The sequence below is a fragment of the Callithrix jacchus genome, chromosome 12 (genome assembly GCF_049354715.1).
Source record: "Callithrix jacchus isolate 240 chromosome 12, calJac240_pri, whole genome shotgun sequence".
In the NCBI taxonomy this organism is placed as follows: Eukaryota; Metazoa; Chordata; class Mammalia; order Primates; family Cebidae; genus Callithrix; species Callithrix jacchus.
This window is the reverse complement of record NC_133513.1, coordinates 104,503,192-104,528,840: the sequence shown is the minus strand read 5'-3', so window position 1 is coordinate 104,528,840 and position 25,649 is coordinate 104,503,192. Positions and strand designations below refer to the sequence as shown.

General features: G+C 40.6%; 1 long non-coding RNA gene across 7 annotated transcripts in view; it reads left to right on the top strand.

Annotated features, from left to right (window-relative positions):
* LOC118146391 (uncharacterized) overlaps positions 1 to 25,367 on the top strand; it is a 177,930-nt gene extending 152,563 nt beyond the window's left edge. For 5 of the 7 annotated variants that reach the window (XR_008475654.2, XR_008475659.2, XR_008475658.2 and 2 more), the window contains 2 exons: positions 4,063 to 4,188; positions 22,214 to 25,367. This is a non-coding gene — a long non-coding RNA (uncharacterized LOC118146391). The remainder of the gene's footprint in view (positions 1 to 4,062; positions 4,189 to 22,213) is intronic. The other 2 variants (XR_008475656.2, XR_008475655.2) reach the window with 2 other exon arrangements.
* Positions 25,368 to 25,649: the final 282 nt, after the last annotated feature.

Here is a 25,649-nt window from a genome sequence, read left to right as displayed (position 1 = left end):
AGTGGCTATTTCCTCTGAGCATTTTGTTTGAATTAGAAATACCAATGTTCTTAAGGTGTCTTTTCAAGCTATAAGAGGAAAGCTGACACTCTTGACTGACTGGAGATTCTTCTGTGGTGGGTTGTTGTTTTTTGAACTCCCAAAGTATTGTTAGATCTGTGTCAGGATATGTCCTTTAAGAAGGGTTCAGGCAGGAGCCAGTTACACTGAGAACCAAGTACTCCTCGGTAGGCAACAGAGGGAAAGCCAGCAAAAGATAAGAGAAATTGGGCATTTTCATCAGGCCAGATGGTCAAACCGGAAGGTTGGGCCACCTGAACACATTGTGTTATTTTATTGGCCATTAAGCAAAGTAAAATTTTGCAGTAATATTTAACAACACGTTTTTTTTCTCCCTCATTTAAAATCATCAGGCCTGAAATGTGTCAAGTGAAAGTTGAACGCAGAATAAAGTCTGTGTTCAAGGAAGTGTCGCTGAGGGTTTTGAGGCAGCTGACACTGTCACTGAAGTTCTGTGGAAGCGAGATTAAAGAATTGATCAGTGGTTCCCCAGTTGATCAGATGAGTTAGATATATGTGAATTTTCTAGGGCTTGACTTTTTCTTCCTTTTTTTTTTTTTGACTTCATCTCCAAGAAGGAGCCCATGGACGTTCCTCCCAAAACAGTTCTTGCTAGAGAGTTATTTAAAAAGAAATCATTCTAAGACTTCATAGCACATGGGACTGAAATAGAGCCCAAATCTCATCCCATGTGCCACGTGCCACCCCTGACCTAAGCTGCCATTGCTCTCTCTGCATGCACCGCATGGCCATCTTGGGATTTAAGTGCTGTGTCCTGGCTCTCCCTAAAAACCTTTCTGTGTCCTCAGCATAGGTTCTTGTGTTCTTTTCATGCTGATGTTCTCAAAGGGCTCGCTTCCAAGAGGATGCTATGTATTGGCTTCAGAACCACTGGGAAATGTCAAGAGGGCTCTAAGAATCTGATGTCATCAGTGTTGCCTGCTGCTCTCCACACAGTGTGTTTTGATCTTTCTTTCTTCCAGGTCCGCTGCTTCTCAGCTGCCCCATTTACTTTTTCCAGTACTGCATGGGTCTGCAGCAGCTCATCATTTCAGTTGCTTTCATCTTCAAAGTGATTCCTTAATCACTTTTAAGTGGCTTCAGGTACTAACTTTCCATGAACTTCTAATAAGTATAAAAGAATGGTACATTTTCCTTTTTATAGGCTTCCAGTTTATTCAGAAATTTCAAGCTCTACCCAAAACCCAGGAGACTCCAAGTGCCAAATTGTCAAATGAAAGAATTTTCTTGAAGTTTCAGCCAATTCTTCCCCCAAAATATAGGAGGACTGAATATCTCTGAGTTTAGAATCTGGTGAAACTTTCACCTAGGTACCTCAGTCACAGGCTGTCTCCCTACCACAACATCCTCATCAGTGGAATTCTGGGTTGAACAGAGAATAAGGAAATGAATGCCAAACTATTAATTTCATGTGCCCTGTTGAAATGCGGAAGCTGATTATCCATACTGATGCCATCGTCGCTGACTAAAGTTTCTATACAAATTCAGTAAGCATTTTGATGACAGCTAGGCAGTGAGAGACGTGCTAGGGACACCAAGCTGAATGAGATGATGCCCCTGCCTGTAAGGAGCGCACATGGAAGTCAGTGGTCCAAACAGTAAGAGTCTGAAACTGTTTTTGATTAGGTCCTTTTCACTCTACAGGAAATAGGAATCTCCAGACAGGAAAAATCTTTGCTAGACAACACTATTTTTGTACCGCCGGATGCTTTATACCTTCCCACCTTCATTTCAGGAGCTCCCTGGCCCAAACCTGATTTGCCACATCTGTCCCTCAGATGTGGGGTTTTCATTTGCCCTAGCTCAATTTTCAGTAGTTACACTGAACACATCTTCGCCTTCTTATGCTCTACCTGCATTCTGTCAACTGACCACTCTCCTCAAAGCAGAAAATTGTCTTTGCTTTCTTAGAAAATGGAGATCAACCAAGGATGCTCCAAATCATTTTAAGATTTTGCAGGCTATGTGTTTAAGGAAAGCAATGCAACTTAAGATATATGAGTGTCTTATCCAGTCACTGGTGCTAGGCACTAGAGTGCATGTGGAAGTGAATTTCCCATGAATCTCGTGAGGCTTAAGCCTCAGAGTCCTGCACTCCATGGCTTTGGGAGGGATCCTAATAATGTCTTATAGTCATTTTGTATTCTCTATAAAATAGGCTTCCCAAATTGTGCATGCTTCTGATCCCACAAAACCTGAATCTGTGTTTATGTTTTAAAATAACAAGTCAATAAGACATAGCCTCTGTCCTTAAAGAGCTTAATTTTAACAAGTGAAAGAAGAAAAATAAATGCGACCAAATACAAGATATTTTCCCATTGACATTGTTTGTGTTCAATTTTGATTTATAAATACTTAGAGACATGGTTTAAATGATCAATAACTTATTTCTTAATTTAACTATAACATACATTTAAAGTAAATGTTCTCTAATACATTGATCTGGAAATATTACTTTTTCTACACTCAAATTTTACAGAACAAGTTTATTCAAACTTTTCATATGCAACTTTGACGTCAGTGTCTTAATCATCACTAGGCTCCCTTTTTGAATCATCTGACAAAGTTTTCTTATACACCATATTCACGGCTGACTAAGTTGTTTCAATGATAGCACCTTTTGATTTCAGGCATAGTTCTGTCACTGGAAATTTTATCCTATGCCACTAGAACTCACTAGCATAAGAATATGTTTCTCATTTATCCTATATATATTTGAGACTCCTGCAGCTTATAGTGACTTTGTATTTATTTTAAAATGACTTTTAACTTTTTTAATAATGATATCCATCATTTGTAATGGTGAAGTCTTTCCACCCAGAAATACTCACTAAAGCTGTGCTTAATTCCTACTGCTGTCAGATGAAATTATCTAGCATTGATTAAGGTTGTTTCAGGTTAATACAGTTATTCCCAGTTCTAGCCGTACATTGGAATCACCTAGAGTGTATTTAAAAACAAAACACGGATGCCTGGGTACACTCCCAGAGATTTTGATTTAATGATCTGGGATGCCGGCCAGGCAGTGGAATATTTTTAATTCTCTAGGTGATCCCATTGTGCAACCAAGGTTGAGATCCACTGTCTTCCCCAAGCAATCCTTTATTATTCAAAATAAAATGACTGGGAGAAGGACAGGTGTCTTAACATGAGAGACATCATAAGGACTCAAATATGAAATAACTGCCTCTTTTCTAAGTAATAATTTAGAGAAATTTAAATGTCATATACTTAAGTACATGTGTATAATTTATAAGTATATATATGCAATTACTTTGTAATATAAACTTTTCTATTTCAAAAGTTAGACTTGCTCACTGCGTACGATTTAGAAAATATCAGACTTTGTGTATCATTTGAGGGGTAAAGACATAAAGAACTCAGCAATGACTCTGGGAGAAACCAACATCAATGGATTCACCTGAATAAAGAGTGAGAATTTTTGTTAGCAGATGTAGAAAAGGAAGAAGGTGTGCCAAAGAAAGAAATTGAAAATGTAATACCTCAGGGTCTTCAAAAGTGTGGTATATTTGAGGTGGCAGTAAGAAAATAAAAATATTTTCTTATGGGTAAAGCCATGTGTCTGCCTACTGGAGATGACCTTCAAGATTTCCTGTTTGCTAGGTTTCAGCATGGCAGGATAGACTCACATCTGAAAATGACCATACGGTTGTTGAGGGTGCTATTTACTACTTAACCCTACAATTTCTTGACTGAGCAGGTTTGAGCTCATGTGTACTGTCTTCCTTTGGCCGTTGGGATATTTGACATTCTCCTCTTTCTGCCCCTTTGTTTTGGACCAACTGGCTGCAAGATGATAAAAGCAGGAGCTGATGATCCTAAATACCTAAACTGAGAAAGTCACATCAAGCTTAGTCACTGCTAATCTGACAGCAGATGTTTCTGGTTGAAATTCATTGAGAAAGAAGGAAAAAAGAAAACAAATGCTCTGTAAGATCCATGTATTGATTTTCTTTATAGGGCATAGAGACAAGAAATGAAATAAGGATAAAAGTGGATGTCGCTCATGATGAATCCTGGTTTCCAACCCAATTGGCTTTTTCACAGAACAAGTGATAAAAAGGGCAGAATTCAATCTTTGAAGAGGTAAGAGCCTGTAATAGAAAGGTAATGAATGTTTGTAATGCATTTTCCATTTTTAAGTCATTTTTCAGTCTTACATAATATTCTTGTTAGTTGTGAGACAATCGCTTGAATATTGTTATTCTCTTTGTTTTTCTGATTACACTTTAAGTTCTGGTGTGCATGTGCAGAACGTGCAGGTTTGTTACATAGGTATACACATGCCATAGTGGTTTGCTGCATCCATCACCCCGTCATCTACATTAGGTATTTCTCCTAATGCTAGCACCCAACCCCCAACAGGCCCCAGTATGTGATGTTCCCCTCCTTGTGTCCATGTGTTCTCATTGTTCGGCACCCACTTATGAGTGAGAACATCGCGGTGTTTGGTTTTCTGTTCTTGTGTCAGTTTGCTCAGAATGATGGTTTCCAGCTTTATCCATGTCCCTGCAAAGGACATGAACTCATCCTTTTTTATGGCTGCATACTATTCCATTGTGTATATGTGCCACATTTTCTTTAACCAATCTATCATTGATGGGCATTTGGGTTGATTCCAAGTCTTTCCTATTGTGAACAGTGCCACAATAAACATACATGTGCATTTGTCTTTATAATAGAATGATTTCTAATCCATTTGGTATATACCCAGTAATGGGATTGTTGGGTCAAATGGTATTTCTATTTCTAGATACTTGAGGAATTGCCACACAGTCTTCCACAATGGTTGAACTAATTTGCACTCCCACCTACAGTGTAAAAGCATTCCTCTTTCTCCACATCCTCTCCAGCATCTGTTGTCTCTTGATTTTATAATGATAGCATTTCTAACTGGCTGAAGATATTATTTCAATGTGGTTTGATCTGCATTTCTCTAATGACAAGTGATGATGAGCTTTTCTTCATATGTTTGTTGGCTGCCTACATTTCTTTTTTGAGAAGTGTCTGTTTATATCCTTCATCCACTTTTTGATGGGGTTGTTTGGTTTTTTTCTTGTAAATTTGTTTAAGTTCTTTTTAGATTCTGGTTATTAACCTATTGTCAGATGGGTAGATTGCAAAAAAAAATTTTCCCATTCTGTTAGTTGCCATTTCACTGTAATGATAGTTTCTTTTTCTGTACAGAAGCTCTTTAGTTTAATTAGATGCCATTTGTCAATTTTGCCTTTTGGATTTTGTTGCCACTGCTTTTGGTGTTTTAGTCATGAAGTCCTTGCCCATGCCATGTCCTGAATGGTATTACCTAGGTTTTCTTCTAGGGTTTTTATGGTGTTATGTCTTATGTTTAAATTTTTAATCCATCTTGAGTTAATTTTTGTATAAGGTGTAAGGAAGGCATGCAGTTTCAGCTTTCTGCATATGGCTAGCCAGTTTTCCCAATACCATTTATTAAATAGGGAATCCTTTCCCCAATGCTTGTTTTTGTCAGGTTTGTCAAAGATCAGATGGTTGTAGATGTGTGGCATTATTTATGAGGCCTCTGTTCTGTTCCATTGGTCTACATCTCTGTTTGGTTACCTGTACCATGCTGTTTTGATTACTGTAGCTTTATAGTATAGTTTGAAGTCAGGTAGCGTGAGGCCTCCAGCTTTGGTGTTTTTGTGGTTTTTTGTTTGTTTGTTTTGCTTTTTGTTTTTCTTAGGATTGTCTTGGCTATATGGGCTCTTTTTTGGTTCCATATGAAGTTTAAGGTGGTTTTTTCCAATTCTGTGAAGAAAGTCAATGGTACCTTGATGGCAATAGCATTGAATCTATAAATTAACTTGGGCAGTATGGCAATTTTCATGATATTGATTCTTCCTAACCATGAGCATGGAATATTTTTCCATCTGTTTGTGTCCTCTCTTATTTCCTTGAGCAGTGGTTTGTAGTTCTCCTTGAAGAGGTCCTTCACATCCCTTGTTAGTTGTATTCCTAGATATTGTATTCCCTTTGTGGCAATTGTGAATGGGAGTTCACTCATGATTTGACTCTCTGTTTGTCTGTTATTGGTGTATAGGAATGCTTGTGATTTTTGTACATTGATTTTGTATCCTGAGGCTTTGCTGAAGTTGCTTATCAGCTTAAGGAGATTTTGGGCTGAAATGATGGGGTCTTCTAAATACACAATCATGTCATCTGCAAATAGAGACAGTTTGACTCCCTCTTTTCCTAATTAAATACGCTTTATTTCTTTTTCTTGCCTAATTGCCCTAGCCAGAATTTCCAATACTGTGTTGAATAGGAGTAGTGGGAGGGGGCATCCTTGTCCTGTGCCAGTTTTCAAAGGAAATACTTCCAGTTTTTGCCCATTCAGTATGATACTGGCTGTAGGTTTGTCATACATAGCTCTTGTTATTTAGAGATACATTCCATTGATGGATTACATTTACAGATTTGTGGACGTTGAACCAGACTTGCATCCCAGCTTTGAAGCCGACTTGATTGTGATCAATAAGCTTTTTGATGTGCTGTTGGATTCAGTTTGCCAGTATTTTACTGAGGATTTTCACATCAATGTTTATCATGGATACTGGCCAGAAATTTCCTTTTTTAGTTGTGTCTCTGCAAGGTTTTGGTATCAGGATGATGTTGATCACATAAAATGAGTTAGGGAGGATTCCCTCTTTTTGTATTGTTTGGAATAGGTTCAGAAGGAATGATACCAACTTCTCTTTGTACCACTGGTGGAACTCAGCTGTGAATCCCATCTGGTCCTGGACTTTTTTTGGTTGGCAGGTTATTATTGCTACCTCAATTTTAGACCTTGTTACTGGTCAATTCAGGGATTCAACTTCTTCCTGGTTTAAGCTTGGGAGGGTGTACATGTCTATGAATTTATCCAATTCTTCTTGATTTATTGGTTTATTTGCATAGAGGTGTTTGTAATATTCTCTGATGGTAGTTTGTATTTCTCATATATATTTTTTATTGTTTTAGGTTTTGGGGTACATGTGAATCCCCATGTTATCCATCCCCCACCCCCTGCTGTCCCTCCCCTAGTTCCTCCCCAACAAACCCCAGTGTGTGATGCTCTCCTCCTGGTGTCCATGTGTTCTCATCATTCAACACCCACCTATGAGTGAGAACATGTGGTGTTTGATTTTCTGTTCTTGTGTCAGTTTGCTGAGAATGATGGTTTCCAGGTTCATCCATGTCCCAACAAAGGACACGAACTCATCGTTTTTTTATGGCTGCACAATATTCTGTGGTGTATATGTGCCACATTTTCCCTGTTCAGTCTATCATTGATGGGCATTTGGGTTGATTCCAAGTCTTTGCTATTGTAAACAGTGCCTCAATGAACATTCGTGTGCATGCGTTCTTATAATAGAATGATTTATAATCCTTTGGATATATACCCAGTAGTGGGATTGCTGGGTCAAATGGAATGTCTATTTCTAGGTCCTTGAGGAATGGCCACACTGTCTTCCACAATGGTTGAACTAATTTACACTCCCACCAACAGTGTAAAAGTGTTCCTATTTCTCCACATCCTCTCCAGCATCTACTGTTTCAGGATTTTTTAATGATCCGCATTCTAACTGGCATGAGATGGTATCTCAATGTAGTTTTGATTTGCATTTCTCTAATGACCAGTGATGATGAGCACTTTTTCCATATATTTGTTGGCCTCATATATGTCTTCTTTTGTAAAGTGTCTGTTCATATCCTTCGCCCACTTTTTAATAGGCTTATTTGTTTTCTTCTTGTAAATCTGTTTTAGTTCTTTGTAGATTCCGGATATTAGCCCTTTGTCAGATGGGTAGATTGCAAAAATTTTTTCCCATTCTGTTGGTTGCCGATTCACTCTAATGTACTTCTATGCAATCAGTGATGATATCCCCTCTATCATCTTTTATTGCATGTATTGGTTCTTCTCTCTTTTCTTATTAGTCTGGCTAGTGGTCTATTTTGTTGATCTTTTCAAAAAAACAGCCCCTGTATTTGTTGATTTTTTGGGTTTTTTTTTTTTTTTTTTTTTGGTCTCTATCTCCTTCAGTTCTGCTCTTACTTATTTCTTGTCTTCTGCTAACTTTTGAATTTGTTTGATCTTGTTCCTCTAGTTCTTATAATTATGACATTGGGGTGTTGATTTTAGATCTTTCTGCCTTTCTCTTGTGGGCATTTAGAGCTATAAATTTCCCTCTAGAAACTGCTTTAAATGTGTCCCAGAGATTCTGGTATGTTGTATCTTTGTTCTCATTGATTTCAAAGAACATCTTTATTTCTGCCTTTATTTCATTGGTTATCCAGTAGTCATTTAGGAGCAGGTTGTTCAGTTTCCATCTAGTTGTATGGTTAACTCTTCTTGTTGCATTGATCCCTTTACCATTATGTAATGCCTTTGTCTCTTGTGATATTTGTTGGTTTAGAGTCTGTTTTATCAGAGACTGGGATTGCAACCCCTGCTTTTATTTGCTCTCCATTTGCTTGGTAAATCTTCCTCCATCCCTTTATTTAGAGCCTATGTGTGTCATTGCATGTGAGATGGGTCTCCTGAAAACAGCACACTGATGGATCTTGATTCCATATCCAATGTGCCAGTCTGTGTCTTTTGATTGGGGCATTTATCCCATTTGCATTTAAGGTTAATATTGTTGTGTGTGAATTTGATCCTGCCATTTTGATGTTAGCTGGTTGTTTTGCCCATTAGTTGATGCAGTTTCTTCATAGTGTCGATGATCTTTACAGTTTGGTATGTTTTTGCAGTGGATGGTAGTGGTTGTCCTTTCCACGTTTAGAGCTTCTTTCAGGAGCTCTTGTAAGGCAAGCCTTGTGGTGACAAAATCTCTCAGCAATTGCTTTTCCATAAAGGATTTAATTTCTGCTTCACATATGAAGCTTAGTTTGGCTGGATGTGAAATTCTGGGTTGAAAATTCTTTTCTTTAAGGATGTTGAATATTGGCCCCCACGCCACTCTCTTCTGGCTTGTAGGGTTTCTGCCAAGAGATCTGCTGTGAGTCTGATGGACTTCTCTTTGTGGGTAACGTGACCTTTGTCTCTGGCTGCCCTTAGCAATTTTTTCTTCATTTCAACTCTGGTGAATCTGACGATTATGTGTGTTGGGGTTGCTCTTCTCAAGGAATATCTTTGTGATATTCTCTGGATTTCCTGAATTTGAATGTTGGCCTGCCTTGCTAGGTGGGGGAAATTTTCCTTTATAATATCCTGAAGAGTGTTTTCCAGCTTGGATTCATTCTCCCCCTCATTTTCAGGTACATGGATCAAATGTAGATTTGGGCTTTTCACATAATCCCATATTTCTTGGAGGCTTTATTCATTTCTTTCACTCATGTTTCTCTAATCTTGTCTTCTCACTTTATTTCATTGAGTTGATCTTCAATATCTGATATCCTTTCTTCTGTTTGATCAATCTGGCTATTTTGCTTATATGTGCTTCATGAAATTCTGCTGTGTTTTCTCAGTTCCATCAAGTCATTTATGTTCTGTTTTATGCTGATTATTCTAGTTAGCATTTCATCTAACCTTTTTTCAAGGATCCGAGCTTACTTGCATTGGGTTAGAACAGGCTCCTTTAGCTCGGAGAAGTTTATTACCACCTTCTGAAACCTCCTTCGGCCCATTTGTCAAATTTGTTCTCCATCCAGTTTTGTTCCCTTGCTAGTGAGGAGTTGTGATCCCTTGGAAGAGAAGAGACTTTCTGGTTTTTGGAGATTTCAGCCTTTTTGCACCGGTTTATTCTCATCTTTGTGGATTTATATACTTTTGGTCTTGAAGTTGGTGACCTTTGGATAAGGTCTGAGTAGATATCCTTTCTGTTGATGTTGAAACTATTTCTTTCTGCTTGTTAGTTTTCCTTCTAATAGTCAGGCCTCTCTGATGCAGGTCTGTTGGAATTTGCTAGAGATCCACTCCAGACCCTGCTTGCCTGGGAATCACCAGCAGTAACTGCAGAACAGCAAAGATTGCTGCCTGTTCGTTACACTGGTAGCTTCGTCCCAGAAGGCTACCTGCTAGGTGCCAACCAGAGCTCTCCCATATGAGTTGTCTGTCAGCCCCTGCTGGGCGATATTTCCCAGTTAAGATACACGGGGGTCAGGAAGCCACTTGAGAAGGCAGTCTGTCCCTTATCGGAGCTCAAGCACTGTGCTGGGAGATCTGTTGTGCCCTTCTGAGCTGCCAGGTAGGGACGTTTAAGTCTCCTGAAGCTGCACCCACAACCCCCCCATTTCCCACGTACTCTGTCCCAGGAAGGTGGGAGCTTTATTTATAAGTCCCTGAGGGGCTGCTGCCTTTTTTCAGAGATGTCCTGCCCAGCAAGAAGGGATTCCAATGACACAGTCTGCCTGTAGAGGCCTTGCCTGGGCTGCCATGGGCTCTGCCCAGGTGTGTAAATTTCCCTGCCACTTTGTTTATACAGGCAAGGTTAAAACCATCTACCTGAGCCTCAGCAATGGTGGACACCCCTCCCCATACCAGGTTCAGACATCCCAGGTCGAACTCAGACTGCTGTGCTGGCTGTGAGAATTTCAAGCCAGTGGACCTTAGCTTGCTGGTCTTCATGGGTTGGGACCTACCAAGCCAGATCACTTCACTCCCTGACTTCAGCCCCCCTTTTCAGGGGAATTAGCAGTTCTGTCTCGCTGGCATTCCAGGCACCACTGGGATATGAGAAAAGGAAAAAACAAAAACTGCTGTGGCTAAAATGGCTGCCCAGTTTTGTGCTGAAAACCTAGGGTGCTGGTGTTTGAGGCACTGGAGGGAATCTCCTGGTCTGTCAGTTGTGAATATAATGGGAAAAGTGCAGTATCTGAGCTAGAGTGCCAGAGTGTCAGGAAAAGTCCCTAAAGGCTTCCCTTGGCTAGACGAGGGAGTTTTCTGGCCCCTTGTATTTCCTGGGTGAGGCGATGCCCCACCCTGCTTCAGCTCATCCTCCTTGGGCTGCAACCACTCTCTAACCAGTTTCAATGAGATGAACCAGGTAACTCAGGTGGAAATGCTGTCATCACCTGCCTTCTGTGTGGCTCTCACTGGGAACTGCACACTGGAGGTGTTCCCTATTCAGCTATCTTGGCAGAAATCCCAAGTATTGTCATTCTCATTTTCAGAAAGAGAGGCCAGAGAAGGCCAGTAACCTTCACAAGGTCACTTTCTCAAAAAGACCCAAATCTCTCAACTCTCAGGTCTATGCTTGTCTATGAGAAAGAAAAAACACTATTTATATAGGGAACACAAGCCTCTTTAAATTACCAAGCCTAGAGAGGCATTGGAATAAAAAATAACACTCACGTCACTCTGGCTTGTGAAAAAGAATCACTTCTTGAAGCCACCTGCTATTTGGGGTCTAGACTAACTGATGACAAATAGCCATAAAATCCCACACACTGGACACCATAACTCTTACCCTACAGTTCAACAGTGTATAGTTCATCACTAATCAATGTTATTTCTGTAAAGCAATGATAATACCTTGTGAACAACTTTTATGGATTTTGTAATTAACCCTCTCCTAATTTGTCACTTCCTTAAAAACTTCAGCCTCTCCATAGTCAAGTTGGAGGTGTGTCTTAGAAAGCTCTCCTCAATCCTGACACAAACAAACTTGCTATATTAATCTTGCCTCAGCTTCCTCCTTTATGTTGATACCCACCGCCCATAATAGATCCCCACCATATGTGTTTTCTTTCTACTAGTAGTCCTCATTTCATAGATACCTAGAAATTTCATAGATTCATAGATATCACTGCTCTTAAGGGTAAGAAAATATAGAAATTGATTATCCATAAATTAAGACTTTTTCTATATTTTAAAAATTATGCATATTTTTAAAATTTCAGAAAAATACAGAACACAAACTCATATTTCTCTAGTTCTATTAATAATACATTTTCACTCAGCAATTTTTTTTATATCCTTAAGTCTTTTTTTTCTACTTAAAATTGTCATTTTTAAATGTGGAGTGCTATGTTGCTTTACCTTTAAGATAGTACAAGGCTTCTTGTTTTTGCACAGACTGTATGAATATTTAGTAGCTCTATAGTGATAGTTCTCATTTATGAAATCTCTACCATATTTCAGGCACAGTGCTAGCCTTCAGTAGATATCACAATGACCTTATTAGACAAGAGTTTTATACCTGTGTTACAGATAAACATGTACAGGAAAGCAACTCTGCTCAGGCCATGTAAACTTGAATGGGCAACTGTAGATTCCCTCCCCCATGGGGGCTGTTAATCCCTCTCTGCAACACAATTTATAATCAAGTGGATATTCCCTGGTTTATTCAAACATTTCCAAACAGTTGAACATTTAGGTTGTTCCTAATGTAATGACCACTCACTTTCTCACTACTAATTTCCTTAGCATAAATCTTAGAAACGGAATTCCTAGGCCAAAGAACATAAACAATTTAATATGATTTAATTGCCATTCTCTACCTCCCCTTCCCCTAAAGCAGTTTTTTGTTTTGGTTTTGGTTTTTTTTTTTTTTTGATGCAAGAGTCTTGCTCCATTGCCAGGCTCCAGGCTGGAGTGCGGTGATGCAATCTCGGCTCACTGCAACCTCCGCCTCCCAGGTTGAAGCAATTCTCCTGCCTCAGCCTCCCAAATAGCTGGGACTACAGGTGCGCATGCCACCATGCCCAGCTAATTTTTGTATTTTTAGTAGAGATGGGGTTTCACCATGTTGGCCAGGATGATCTCAATCTCTTGACCTCGTGATCCACCCGCCTCGACCTCCCAAAGTGTTGGGAATACAGGCGTGAGCCACCACGCTTGGCTGAAGCAGTGTTTTAACAGCAAAACACAGAATCAATCTAGGTAGGTGCCCATCAACAGTGGACTAGATAAAGAAAATGTGGTACATATACAGTGTGGAATACTATGCAGCCATAAAAAAGCACAAAATTATTTCTTTTGCAACAACATGGATATAGCTGGAGGCCATTATCCTAAGCAAACTAACACAGGAGCACAACAGCAAACACTGCATGTTCTCACTTACAACTGGGAGCTAAGCATCAAGTATATGCAGTCATAAGGATAGGAACAATAGATACTGGGGACTACTCGAGAAAGGAAAGTAGGAGGGAGGTGAAGGTGGAAGAGCTACCTATTGGGTATTATGCTCACTACCTGGATGGCATGATCATTTGTACACCAGACCTCAGGACTACACAATTTACCCATGTAACAAACCTGCATAAGTACCCTCTGAACCTAAAATAGAGTTAAATCATATCCATTTATGCTCCCAGATGGGAGTCTGAGTGCCTATCCCATTGTGCTTCTATCCACATCAACGTTTAGCTGAATGTCTCCTTATCTTTTTCCTTTGTTAAATTACAGGTGAAAAATATTAACTATTTATTATAAACAAAAAAATTCTGACATAGTTTGGAAGATCTAAGCTGTGTTCTTGACTTTCCCTTCCACATATACTTCTGTCTCTTTTACTTAAGAATTTTCTCTTTACTTTTCTTAATGTCATGGACAAAAATTGTTCACTTGTCCACTGTTTGCAAGGCTTTCTGCTTGATATGATTTGGGCACAGTTTGGGGGTACACAGTGCTACCACCAGCCTGTAAGAGCTTAATGTTTAGTAGGCATAAAAGAAGACAAATAACAAAATAATTGTTCAGTGAGTTCCTAATATTCAGAGGAGGGAGAGATCAAAGATTCCCATCCCCTCTTCTCTCTCCTCTCTCTGACAAGGGCAAATTTTCTACTCTCCACATCCTCCTCCCAAAATAGCTGAGTCATGTTCCTGAATAATTATAAAGTGGTGCCAAATTCCTAGCATCTATACACACATCTATATGCTTTTAATTAGGGGAGGGAGTGAGGGTGGCAGAGGTATCTGGGAGGTCTGCTCATCATATGTTTAGAGATTCTGGGAAACCTATAATAAATGCTATTCACGACAGGAGTTTATTACAATAAACTCAGAAGCTTTCCCCAGTGATGTGTAGCCCTTAAGAAGTGCAGATTATACCAAATTCAATTGCAAATTGGAAAGTGTCTGTAAGACCACAGGAGAAAAAAGTACACTGTGGGTGTATTTTTCGGACTGTCGTTATTACTGAAAGCAAGGACAGCAAGTGAGGATATTAGGATGATTTAGCAACCCAGGGCAACCTCAGGAAGATAAGTACCCTGTGCTTTTACAAGGCGATGGTTTTGCATACATGAAAGGGCAGCTGAAAAAGAGGAACTGCCCAGATGCAGTGATGTCAGTTACTTTACTGTTATTTGGATGGTGATAGGGTGAGGAAGGAGGATGGAGTCACTCAAGAGTAGAAATGTGGAGACCAAGAAGAGCATCCAGGGGCTTTGCTGCACTAGGGGGTGAGGAGGCCTGTGCAGATCAGGTTGAAGAGTCAGGGGTCATGGCCTGAGGTGAAGGGAGAGGAGATGCTGTAGGATTGTAAGCAGGATCAGGAAGAGATGGAGATGGGTACCCTTTACAGGCTGAGACTCCAGGTACCCGTCACCATATCTGGCACAGGCTTATCCCATTTATAATTCTTCTACCCCTCATCCCTGAGTTAGAAACTTTTACTCATCCTTCAAGCATCACGTGGCTTAAAACTCTCTTCCTCAAAGAAGCCTTTTCTGACCCCCTCAGGGACAGATTTTCTAAGCCTAGTAGGTACCTCCTAGGTTGCCAATTTCCATTGCCATCATAGCATGTTTCATGTTTCATTGTCTGTCATCCCCTACAGACTGTAAGTCCACAAGGGCAAGAGAGTCTTGCAGGATGCTGCTGTGTCCCCTGGATTAGCACAGTGTCCCACACCAAAGGCCTCAAGACACACAAGGGTTGAATGAGTAGAGTGGTCCATACAGCTCAGTCATCCTCTCTCTAATGGATGTTTGTTATTACAAGGCTTTGACCAGCCCGAGGGGAAGACTTTGTTGGACTGATATCTATATCAGGTCCTAGTATTCTGCCTGGGACCTGGTAGGTGCTCACAGATATTTGCTGAACAAGTCAACTGGTGGAAGCCAATGCCAGTTACAGGAAAGTGGCACATTCAGGCAGTTGGGTTGACCTTCTTTTACTTTTGTTTTAAAATTCAAAACCCAGGTTTGTCTAAAGTAAGTCCTCGACGTAGTGGGTGCCCTGTTTACTAGTTCTGATGATGTTTGAGACTAGACATCATTATAAAAATAACATTCCCTTCAGCAAAACTGTGCCACGATTGATTTTTCACAACCTTTCTGTTTTGCAGAAAAAAATGTAATGCTAAGAAAAAAGTTTTATTTGTGTATCCATTCTAGCTTTTTTGTTTGATTATATGATTTAAAGTCCAATTCTTATCCATTTATGGCTAAAGCCTAGATTCTAGTCAGTGATGTGATCAATGTTATGTAGCGAACTCAGGATAATATAAAAATCTAGAGAAAAGCTAATGCAAGTTAATAAATTTACAACACTAAGGGGCTGACATTTTTAGCTCTTTATTAAGCAAATATAAGAAGGGCCCCCATATCTTCACAAAATTGAATGTGAGTCAGACCCGAGTTAATGATTTACACATTAGTCAAGGTTTGGACATGAGATGTAACATCTGTTAAGCCTAAAAGTAATTGTATACTCAAAAATGTGCCTAATTAGTTAACGGATGGGTCTCTGGCATTGACATTTCCAAGAAATCCTAAAAGGGAAATAAGAAGTTTGTTGGGAAGGAGGAACTTACGATTACATCATGTAAAAAAAATACTTAGATTAAGCTTCTTTAAGTATGAGCCATAATCCTGCATGCTTGAATTTTGGTGTATTTTAGTTTTCATTATTGTTAAGGATATAATTAATTAACTTGTACTTTTTGGTGGGGGGGACGGAGTCTTGCTCTGTCTCCAGGCTGGAGTGCAGTGGTGCAAACTTGGCTCACTGCAACCTCCACTTCCTGGGTTCAAACGATTATTCCACCTTAGCCTCCCAAGTAGCTGGGACCACAGGCGCGTGCCACCACACCCGGCTAATTTTTGTATTTTTAGTAGAGACGGGGTTTCACCATGGCCAGGATGGTCTCAAACTCTTAACCTCATGATCCACCCGCCTTGGCCTTCCAAAGTGCTGGGCTTAAAGGCGTGAGCCACCATACCCAGCCAATCTGTACATTCTTATACAAATTCAAACAAAAAAATCCTCCAAGAAAGATCCCTTTTGCCACACAAGTTTCACAGTCTTCTCTAGATATAACAACTCTATGCAGTTTGGTGTACATATGTCTGGATCTTATTCTATACATTTACATATATAATATGTGTTTAAACTTACAATTACATATTTTTGTTTTATTTGCTTGTTTTACACAAATGGGATTTACTGAATATTGTTTTGCAAATTGCTTTTTTTTTAACAAATGAAGTATGTCTTAGAGATCTTTCTATTTTAATGAATACAGATTATCTCTTTTTCATTGCTGCATAATATTGCACAGTATGGATGTGGCATGCTTCATTTAACTATACTAATGGACATTTAGTTATGCCCAATTTGTCACTGTAACATGCAGCATTGCAATGATTAGTCTTTCTGTACACATGATAATACGTTTTAGGGAAAATGATTATATTAAGAATTGCTAGATAAGAGGATACGGATACCAAATTTTGATAAACATTGAAATTTTTGACCAGAAGCGCCTGTATCAATATCAGCACCAACAATAGTAAATACAACCTTTTATCATCATCTCCTTCCCTTTTCTTTCTTCTTCCTCCTTATCTTCCATGTTTATGGGGGAAAAATGGATATTTCTTTATTATTTTATATTTCTCAGATTATTAGTGAAGTTTTGCATCTTTTTATGTGCTATTGGCCATCTGCATTTCTTCCTCTGAAAATCTCTGTTCATATTCATTCTCTCCAGACTTCTTTTTTCCTTACTGATAATGGAAATTCTAAATATTTCAATCTACTAGATTGGAAGAAAATAATTGCAACATGTGTTATTACCTTTAAAATTAGCTAATGATATATTTTGTCAGATAATTTATATAGAGTCAAATCAGTCAACTTCTTTGTCTAACTTAAACTTTTTTCTGCCCCCAATATTTATTTTTAATTCTTTTCTATATTTTCTTATAAGAATGATTTTTTAATGATTTTACTTCAAGTTCTGGGTTACATGTGCAGAACGTGCAGGTTTGTTACATAGGTATACACGTGCCATGGTGATTTGCTGCATCCATCACCCTGTCATCTACATTAGGTATTTCTCCTAATGCTATCTCTCCCCTAGCCCCCAACCCCTGACAGGCCCTGGTGTGTGATGTTTCCCTACCTGTGTCCATGTGTTCTCATTGTTCCACACTTACTTATGAGAACATGCGATGTTTGGTTTTCTGTTCTTGTGTCAGTTTTTCTTTATGCAGTCTATCATTGATGGGCATTTGGGTTGGTTCTAAGTCTTCCCTTTGTGGCAATTGTGAATGGGAGTTCACGCATGATTTGACTCTCTGTTTGTCTGTTATTGGTGTATAGGAATGCTTGTGATTTTTGTACATCGATTTTGTATACTGAGGCTTTGCTGAAGTTGCTTATCAGCTTAAGGAGATTTGGGGCTGAAATGATGGGGTCTTCTAAATATACAATCACAACATCTGCAAATAGAGACAATTTGACTTCCTCTTTTCCTAATTGAATACTCTTTATTTATTTTTCTTGCCTAATTGCCATGGCCAGGACTTCCAATACTATGTTGAATAGGAGTGGTGGGAGAGGACATCCTTGTCTTGTGCCAGTTTTCAAAGGGAATGCTTCCAGTTTTTGCCCATTTAGTATGATATTGGCTGTAGGTTTGTCCAAAATAGCTCTTATTATTTTGAAATATGTTCCAGGATACCTAGTTTATTAAAAGTTTTTAGCATAAAGGGCTTTTGAATTTTTCAAAGCCCTTCTCTGGATCTATGGAGACAATCATTTGGTTGTTGTGTTTGGTTCTGTTTATGTTATGGATTATGTTTATAGATTTGCATATGTTGAACTGGTCTTGCATCCCAGGGACAAAGCCAACTTGACTGTGATGGATAAGCTTTTTGATGTGCTGTTGGATTCAGTTTGCAGGTATTTTATTGAGGATTTTTGCATCAATGTTCATCGTGGATACTGGCCTGAAATTTTCTTTTTTAGTTGTGTCTCTGTGAGGTTTTGGTATCAGGATGATATTGGTCTCATAAAATGAGTTAGTGAGGATTCCCTCTTTTTTTATTGTTTGGAATAGTTTCAGAAGGAATGGCACCAGCTCCTCTTTGTACCTCTGGTAGAATTCGGCTGTGAATCCATCTGGTTCTGGACTGTTTTTGGTTGGTAGGCTATTATTGCTGCCTCAATTTCAGACCTTGTTACTGGTCAATTCAGGGATTCAAATTCTTCCTGGCTTGGTCTTGGGAGGGTGTAAATGTCCAGGAATTTATCCATTTCTTCTAGATTTACTGGTTTATTTGCATAGAGGTGTTGGTAGTAATCTTGGTGGTAGTTTGTATTTCTGTGGGATCAGTGGTGATATCCCGTTTATCATTTTTTATTGCATGTATTTGATTCATCTCTCTTTTCTTCTTTATCAGTCTGGCTAGTGGTCTATCTATTTTGTTGGTCTTTAAAAAAAAACCAACCACTGGATTTATTGAAGGGTTTTTTTGTGTGGGTTTCTGTCTCCTTTGGTTCTGCTCTGAGCTTAGTTATTTCCCATCTTCTGCTAGCGTTTGAATTTGTTTGATCATGCTCCTCTAGTTCTTATAATTGTGACATTAGGATGTCGATTTTAGATCTGGGTGTCAATTTTAGATCTTTCTTCCTTTCTCTTGTGGGCATTTAAAGCTATAAATTTTCCTCTAGAAACTGCTATAAATGTGTCCCAGAGATTCTGGTATGTTGCATCTTCAGTCTCATTGGTTTCAAAGAACATATTTATTTCTGCCTTCATTTAGTTATTTATTTATCCAGGAGTCATTCATGAGCAGGTTGTTCGGTTTCCATGTAGTTGTGTGGTTTTGAGTGAATTTCTTAATCCTGAGTTCTAATTTGATTGTGCTGCAGTCTGAGAGACTGTTTGTTATGATTTCTGTTCTTTCACATTTGCTGAGTAGTGTTTTACTTCCAGTTATCTGGTCAGTTTAGAATAAGGGCTATGTGATGCTGGAAAGAATGTATATTCTGTGGATTTGCAGTGGCAAGTTCTGTAGATGTCTGTTAGGTCCCCTTGGTGCAGATCTGAGTTCAAGTCCTGGATATCCTTGTTAATTTTTTGTCTCATTGATTTGTCTAATATTGACACTGGGGTGTTAAAGTCTCCCACTGTTATTGCATGGAAGTCTAGATAAGTCTAGATAATGACTTTTGTAGGTCCTTAAGAATTTGCTTTATGTATCTTGGTGCTCCTGTATTGGGTGCATATTTATTTAAGATAGTTAGCTCTTCTTGTTGCATTGATTCCTTTACCATTTTGTATGTCTCCTTTGATCTTCATTGGTTTAAAGTCTGTTTTTATCAGAGACCAGGATTGTAACCCCTGCTTTTTTTTTGCTCTCCATATGCTTGGTAAATCTTCCTTTATTTTGAGCCTATGTGTGTCTTTGCATGTGAGATGAGTCTCCTTACAGCACACTGGTGGGTCTTGACTCATTATCCAATTTCCAGTCTGTGTTTTCTGATTGGGGCATTTGGCCTATTTACATTTAAGGTTAATATTGTTATGTGTGAATTTGATCCCACTATTTTAATGCTAGCTGGTTGTTTTGCCCATTAGTTTACGCAGTTTCTTCATAGTGTCGATGATCTTTAAAATTTGGTATGTCTTTGCAGTGGCTGGTACTGGTTGTTCCTTCCCATGTTTAGTGCTTCCTTCAGGAAGTCTTGTAAGGCAGGCCTGGCAGTGACAAAATCTCTCAGCAGTTGCTTGTTCATAATGGAATTTATTTCTCCTTCACTTAGGAAGCTTAGTTTGGCTGGATATGCAGTTCTGGGTTGAAAATTATTTTCTTTAAGGATGTTGAATATTGGCCCCCCTACTCTTTTCTGACTTGTAGGGTTTCTGCCAAGAGATCTACTGTGAGTCTGATGGGCTTCTCTTTGTGGGTAACCCAACCTTTGTCTCTGGCTGTCCTTAGCATTTTTTTCTTTATTTCAACCCTGGTGAATCTGGCAATTATGTCTCATGGGGTTGCTCTTCTCAAGGAATATCTTTGTGATATTCTCTGTATTTCCTGAATTTGAATGTTGGCCTGCCTTGCTAGGTGGGGGAAGTTTTCCTGTATAATATCCTAAAGAGTGTTTTTCAACTTGGTTTCCTTCTCCCCATCACTTTCAGTACACGGATCAAATGTAGATTTGGGCTTTTCACATAATCCCATATTTCTTGGAGGCTTTATTCATTTCTTTTCACTCTTTTTTCTCTAATCTTGTCTTCTCACTTTATTTCATTGAGTTGATCTTCAATATCTGATATCCTTTCTTCTGCTTGATCAATTTGGCTTGTGTATACCTCATGAAGTTCTTGTCCTGTGTTTCTTAGTTCCATCAAGTCATTTGTGTTCTGCTTAATGCCAGTTATTCTAGTTAGCATTTCATCTAGCCTTTTTTTAAAGATCCTAGCTTACTTGCATTGGGTTAGAACAGGCTCCTTTAGCTCAGAGAAGTTTATTACCACCTTCTGAAACCTCCTTCTGCCCATTTGTCAAATTTGTTCTCCATCCAGTTTTGTTCCCTTGCTGGTGAGGAGTTATGATCCCTTGGAAGAGAACAGGCTTTCTGGTTTTTGGAGATTTCAGCCTTTTTGCACTGGTTTCTTCCCATCTTCGTGGATTTATCTACCTTTGGTCTTTTAAGTTGGTGACCTTTGGATGGGGTCTCTAAGTGTACTTCCTTTCTGTTGATGTTGAAACAATTTTGTTCTGTTTGTTAGTTTGCCTTCAACAATCAGGCCCTTCTGCTGCAGGCCTGCTGGAGTTTGTTGCAGGTCCCCTCCAGACCCTGCTTGCCTGGGAATCACCCACGGGGGCTGCAGAACAACAAAGAATGCTGCCCCTTCCTTCCTCTGGTAGCTTCATCCCAGAAGGGTACCCACCAGGTGCCAGCCAGAGCTCTCCTGTATGAGGTGTCTCCCAGTCAAAATACACAGGGGTCAGGGAGCCACTTGAGGAGGTAGTCTGTCCCTTATCAAAGCTCAAGAGCAGTGCTAGGAGATCTGTTGGGCAGGGACTTTTGAGTCTGCTAAAGCTGAACCCATAACTGCCCTTTTTCCCAAGTGCTCCTTTCCAGGAATGCGAGGCTTTATTTATAAGCAACAGACAGGCTGCTGCCTTTTTTCAGAAATGCCCTGTCCAGCAAGAAGGGAGTCTGGTGACAGTCTGCCTGCAGAGGCCTTGCTGAGCTGCTGTGGGCTTCACTCAGTCATTGTGTAAACTTCCCAATGACTTTTTGTATACGAGTGAGGTTAAAACCACCTATACAAGCCTCAGCAATAGCAGTCGTCCTTCCCCACACCAAGTTTGAACGTCCCAGGTTAAGCTCAGACTGCTGTGCTGGCTGCAAGAATTTTAAACCAGTGGATCTTAGCTTGCTGGTCTTCGTTGGGGTGGGACTTGCCAAGCCAGATCATTTGGCTCCTTGGCTTCAGCCTGTTAGGGTAACAGCAAAGCAAGCCCATAGACCCCTTCCCTGTTCTCCCCTAAGCTAAGCTCATAACAAAAACAGCCTCAAGGCTTATAAACAGAGGAGCTAGGTTCCAGGATGTGGTCGCACCTGGCTCTCAAACCCAGGATGTAACCCAGTTAAGCAGAATGTCAGCCCTTAAGAACCAAGATGCGGTTTTGTTTTTGTTGTTGTTGTTTTTTTTGTTTTGTTTTGTTTTTTTAGAATAGCACCTGGCTACCTACAAACCCCCTATATAACCTCCATGGGCTGTAAGCCAGGCTGCAGCCTTCACTGCCTGGGGTGAGGCAGCAGCCTGGCAGGTTGAAATAAACTTGCCAAACCTGACCCTAGGTCTGCCTCTCCATCCTTTCAGTCAGCCTTACATTTTGGAACCAAAACCCAGGACAGGAGTAGGTGCTGGACACTCTTTCTCTCTCTCTTTCCCTGCTCCCATGCCTAGCTCCCCCATCCTGAACCCCTTTCCAGACAAAGGAGGGAAACCCCAGACCTCCATTGCCAACTGTGGTTATTATCTCCATCCAAATCATCACTTCCTGAACGGTAAGTTGGATAGTAGAGGTTTGCCTTTGTTTGTTTGGGTTCCTCAACAGTCCATTTTCTGTCCGAAAGTCCCAGCACTCCAAGGACACCCTGTTTTGGGGACGCCTAATTCAACAGCCACTGTTCCAAATTCACCGTCTTAGGTAAAGGAAACAGGAGAGGATGCTCTCTCCTGTCTTCCTTCTCCTCAGCAGCCTCCTCCTCTTCCAGCCTTTTACCATGGGGTCCAGCCACTCCGTTCCGTCTAAAACTACCCCCTTAGGATGTCTCCTCTGGAATCTGGACACCCTTGGTCTCCAGTCTGCAGTCAAGTCCCAAAAATTAATTTTCTATTGTAATATGGCCTGGCCCAAATATAAATGAGATAATGGCTCTCAGTGGCCTGAAAATGGTACTTTCAATTTCAGCATTTTCTGGGACCTTAATAACTTCTGCCACTGCACTGGTAAATTGTCTGGGGTTCCTTGTGTTCAGGCTTTCTTTACTCTCTACAATCGCCCCTCTGTCAGTCCTGCTCCACTTTCCAAATTCTCCTTGCCTGCTCATAACCCAACTCAACCCGCCCCCAGCTGCAGCTGGCAGACAATACGTCCTCTTTTGACCCAGCTGACTTCTCTCTACCCCACACCTGTTCCTGGCATCCCCCGCAGCCAGCTCCCTTACTCCCCCTTCTAGAAGTGGTAGAAATGGAAGGCATTGTCCACGTTCATGTCCCCTTCTCCCTAGCCAATCTCAAAATGTGCCTCGGGTTCTTCTCCTCCAATCCAAACACTTACATCAAAAAATGTAAATATCTTACCCAGTGTTAAGAACTCACTTCGCGTGATCTCTCTATTATCCTCTCTTCTACCCTCCTTCCAAAAGAAAAGGAAAGAGTGTGGCTCGCAGCACAGGCACATGCAGACAGTCTTCAAAGGCAAGATCTGATTAAGCCCATAGAAGCCACCGCCATCCCAGGAATACCAGCCCACAGATCAAGGCTGAGTGTCCTACAACTATATAATTACTTCCCTTATTGCAGGCCTTAACAACAAAGCTGCCCATAGGCTGTTACTTTTTTAAAAACTCAAAGAAATTTCCCAGAAGGCAGACCAAATTCTTGCCCAGTTTCTTTCCCACCTTACAGAGGCCCTCCAAAAATACACCCATGTTAATCCTGCCCTGGAAAAGGCACCATAGTCCTTAACACTCCTTTGGTCTCCCAGTCTGCTTCAGACATCCAGCACAAACTTAAAAAGGCTGCAGATGGCCCTCAAACCCCACAGCAAGACCTCCTTAACCTGGCCTTCAAGGTCTTCAATAACGGATGAACAAATTAGAACAGACAAAGCCAAAAGAGATTGTGCTAAATACCAGCTTCTAGCAGCAGCCATTTGCCAGCCTAAATAGCCTGACTGTGGCACCCAGGGGCACAAAAGACGCAATAGCAGTGCACCTCCAAGGGCATGTTTCAAGTACAGCAAGGAAGGCCATTTGGCACAGGCATGTCCCAATCCATGGGCACCAAAAAGCCCTTGTCCCATCTGCCATTAGATAGGCCACTGGAAGTCTGACTTTCCTATCAGACAGACAGAAAAGCCTGTACCTCCAGCCTGCATGCCCTTCACCAAGACAAAGGTGAAGAATCACTTGCACTCCCATAGCTTACTGGCTTAGCCGCTGAAGACTGATGGGGCCCACGGCCCCATCTGCCATCACTGCATTGGAGCCCAGGGTAACTCTGTTAGTAGCAGCTAAGCCAGCCTCTTTTTAAATCAATACCAAGGCCACCTACTCGGCTTTACCTGAATTTTCAGGACGAACTCATCCCTCACAGGTCTCAGTTGTGGAGGAAGATGGACTCATCTTATGTCCACAGGCCACCAGACCCCTTACTTGTTCCTTATGTATTAGCATTTTCTCACACTCTTTCCTTATCATGCCTCACCGTCCTACTACTCCCATTCTAGGCAGGAACCCCCATGAATAATTGTCCCCTTATTTACCAACAACTCCTCCAAGCTGCATACCTCCCAGCTAAGGCAGGAGTTATACACTGCCGAGGACACCAAACAGGATCAGATAAAATCTTATAAAGGAACAGGTCGACAAGGCAGCAAAAGAAACCTCCCTTTCATGTAGCCCCTCCCCCTGCTCCCGCTTCCTCCTGCTCCCACCACAGAAGACATGCCTGCTTCCCTTCCACCATGACTGAAAGTTCGCTAAGGCCTCCCCAGCCATCTTCCTGTACAGCCTGCAGAACTGTGAGCCAATTAAACCTCTTTTCTTTATAAATCACCAAGTTTCAGATATTTCTTTACAGCAGTGTGAGAACAAACTAATACACTAATCATCACAGAAATGCAAATCAAAACCACAACGAGACACCATTTCACACCAGTCAGAATGGCTATTATTCAAAAGTTGAAAAACAGGGCAGCAGAGAAAAGGACACTTCTACACTGTTGACAGAACGCACATTAGTTCAGCCACTGTGGAAAGCAGTTTGGAAATTTCTCAAATAACTTAAAACAGAACTACCATTCTGCCAGCAATCCTATGATTGGGTATATATTCAAAAGAAAACAAACTGTCTTTCCAAAAAGACACATGTACTCACGTGTTCACTGCACCTGTATTCACAATAGCAAAGACATGAAACCAACCTGGGTACCCATCAAGAGTGGACTGGATGAAGAAAATGTGGTACGTATGCACCACTGAATATTATGCAGCCATAAAACAAACACGAATGGAATCAGGTCTTTGGCCGCAGCATGGATGCAACTGGAAGCCACAGTCCCGTAACTGAATTAACGCAGGAACAGAAAATCAAATACTGCATGTTCTCATTTACAAATGGGAGGTAAGCATTAGGTACTCCTGGATATAAGATAGCAACAATAGAAACGGGATGACAGGAGAGGGAGGGAGGCAGGCAGGCAGGGGCTGAAAAACTAACTACTGGGTATGCTATGCTCGTGTGGTAGGTGACAAGATAATCTGTAAATCAAACCTCAGCATCATGCAATATACCCAGGTAAAACACCTGCACATGTGCTCCTTTGGATGTAAAATAAAAGGTTAAAAATAAATAAATGATAAATTAAAAATGTGCTGCAAAATAAAAGCCTCCCTTTCCTCTGCCCCTCTCCTTATCACCCCCGCAATCCAACCCCAGTATCCCCCCACCGAAAAAGCTTCATTGTTACAACAAAAAGCCTACAGGTAGGCGCCATCCTTACCTCCATCTCTGGCTCAACTCAAACCACCTCCCATCCCTCTTCCCATACCTCACTCCAAGTAAATTATTCAGTTTCCCCTGAAGCTAACCACCTCTTTACCCAGCCCCTACA